This window comes from Helianthus annuus, chromosome 5 (genome assembly GCF_002127325.2).
Source record: "Helianthus annuus cultivar XRQ/B chromosome 5, HanXRQr2.0-SUNRISE, whole genome shotgun sequence".
NCBI lineage: Eukaryota > Viridiplantae > Streptophyta > Magnoliopsida > Asterales > Asteraceae > Helianthus > Helianthus annuus.
The window spans coordinates 157,384,951-157,387,725 of record NC_035437.2 but is presented as its reverse complement, the minus strand read 5'-3'; the positions used below and the strand labels follow the sequence as shown (position 1 = coordinate 157,387,725).

Below are 2,775 nucleotides of genomic sequence, written 5' to 3'. Positions count from 1 at the left end.
GCCAGCTGACAATTGTGGGTTAGACACATATAACACCGTATGTTGCATGTACCACGACATGTAATCATTGGCAACTCCAACAGATGTCATGAGTTCCCCAGTCACCAAGTTTTGATGACGTGCCTCCCACTGACTAACATACGGTGCGTGACGACTTAACCAGTTCCAGCCGGTTTTCCCACTCCGGTTCATGGAATGAAGTCTGGCATGCTCATTATGATCTATGGCAATTGGGTTAGGTATGTACTGGAACATGCCAAACTGTCTCATCACTCGTTGAGGATAGTGATGCTCCACAACCGAGTAGCATAGCAAAGGGCAACAACTCCGCCAAATTCCCATACCACTACGACATATATCGGGGAGTCTACCGACAATGTCGTATGGTCTCCAATTAAACTGCAACAAAAAAAATTCATTCATTAGAAACGTGTTCAAACAAATTTAAATTTATATGTCAACAACTAACATCCATACCGTTGCCTCGGTCATTGATTGCAGCTGAGATCTATATGTTCTCAGGCAATGTGTGGAAACATCTGTACACGTTAAGCTTCCCTTCCACCTAAAAGGATAAATAAAAAAATAACATAAGTCAGGAATATATATACAAAATAATAAATTTAATTAGTTCCAATTCACACTACCGAGCAGCTAACGGGGCATTGTACTGGAACCGGGCAACAGCAGGAGCAAAACAACGAATCCTCTCCCAAGCCCACACTTGTAGAAGCGCAACTGGGCCAGTAATGGCTATAGCATTAGGTGCTGTAGCATTACAAAGGTTTTTGTAAAGGTGAGCTAACACAGCACCGCCCCAACTATATCCCGAACATGCGGGCAAGTCTACCAGAAATTCTAAAAATTTGACATCAATCAGGTTGTTTGCATTATCAGGAAAGATTGTGCACCCTATCAAATAAAATATTATTTGACGTGCACGAAAAATGCAATCTTCATCTGATGCTTCATTTTCAGAAAAATTGGATGACGTTATTTGTGCTAAAACTCGGGAGGACCTAACCCTTTTGCCCTTCACATGAGCTTCGTCAGGGGTAAACCCCAACACCGTTTGACACTTGTCTCGTACAGTATACATCGACATACCAGTGTCAGCCCCAGAAATAGGCAACCCATCTATCGGTAGCCCCCACAACACGTTGACATCCTGTAATGTCACGGTCGTTTCTCCAAAAGGAAGGTGAAACGTGTGAGCTTCTGGCCTCCATCTCTCAACCAACGCAGTTATTAACGCGTGGTCAACATACTTGTACCCAACTTGCAGTATCCCGACTGAATCCTGCTGCATGTATTAAACCTTCTACCCTTCCACTAACCGGATTTTCTTTCATATATTGCCAGAACGTTCGATCTGATCGTCTAACATCTAATGGCTGATCATACGCTGTTGGATTTTTAAACACCTCAAACGCACAGTGATTGTTGCCCAATAACAACACCGACGCATTCATCGGACCAGGATGACATTCAAAATTCATCTTCGGTTGATAAAACTTGACTGAATTTTTTCGTTAATGAAAGGATTGAAGCTTTCTTTGATATTGAAAATGTATCTCAACTGCTTTGCTTTATGTTCATATGTAAATACTTCAATCTGTGCCTCATTTTTCGAATTCATGGTGAAAGCCAGTGTTTTTCTTACACTACAGTTGGATTCTCTTACACACAACTATTCAAATTAGCAGGTCATGTGAGAGCTAGGGTCAAGTCATATCACCTTCACATTTACCACTCAAATTTCATGCAGCAAATGGACAAAAACCTCAAACAGGCACCTATTACACTACCAAACGAAAGCTGCATAAATTCTGCAAAGTTTGTCGTTATTTACAAAGATTGTGACACCATATTGCGATCTTCAATAAGCTTGCTATATGATTCTGCGACCTTTAATAACATCGTAACATGAATATGCGACCTTTAATAACATTGTGACACCAAACTGCAACCTTCATAAAGCTTGGTAGTTGAAACAGCGACCTTCACAAAGCTTGTGACACCAAACTGCGACCTTCATAAAGCTTGGTACATGAAACTGCGACCTTCTTAAAGGTTGGTACTTCAAACAGCGACCTTCTTAAAGGTTGGTAGTTCAAACAGCGACCTTCAAAAGGTCGCTGTATCAATCAGCGATCTTAAACATTTGTTGCAGCTTTTTGCAGAAAGTCTGATTTTGTGCAGAAAACTTACTGAAGGTCGCAGTTTCGTTTCACAACCTACCTAATTGTTAAAACATAACTTTTACCCACCTAATAACACTCTTTTGTGGTTCAAACCACTTATTTATGCAAAAAATTCAAAGACTACACACTTCCATATGTATAATATGATCACCTATAATCAGATCATTTATCATATTCTATATTTTTTAACACTTTGTATAATATACTACTTGATAGTCTTTGTATGATACTACCTTGATAGTCTTTATAACACGCGGTAGTTTTTTTCATATATCTGTTTATACACGTAAAATTGTGATACCTGATTGATGCCAAAATGCTTAACGGGAAGGAGTTCTTTTCCTAAAAGAGCTCCATTCCCCGACCCATGAGACATACTAATTTGGTTGTTCTTGATGGTTCATTAGGTTTTGGCTCACAACCATGTTGTCATCTACAAGGTTGGAGAACTCGCTAGTCGGCCGGTGAGGTGAGGTGGGGACTAGCGACTACTCGAGATTAATTGGATCAGGTTTTTTATATGTGATTTTCAGTTTTATGTATACATATACACTAGGTAAATATTTTAAGT

General features: G+C 39.8%; 1 long non-coding RNA gene across 1 annotated transcript; it reads right to left on the bottom strand.

The window, feature by feature from the left end:
* Positions 1 to 378: 378 nt before the first annotated feature.
* Positions 379 to 705, bottom strand: LOC118492370. The gene is made up of 3 exons (XR_004893408.1): positions 648 to 705; positions 478 to 565; positions 379 to 399 (listed from the first exon to the last, which is right to left on the bottom strand). It is a non-coding gene; the product is annotated as an uncharacterized LOC118492370 (long non-coding RNA).
* Positions 706 to 2,775: the final 2,070 nt, after the last annotated feature.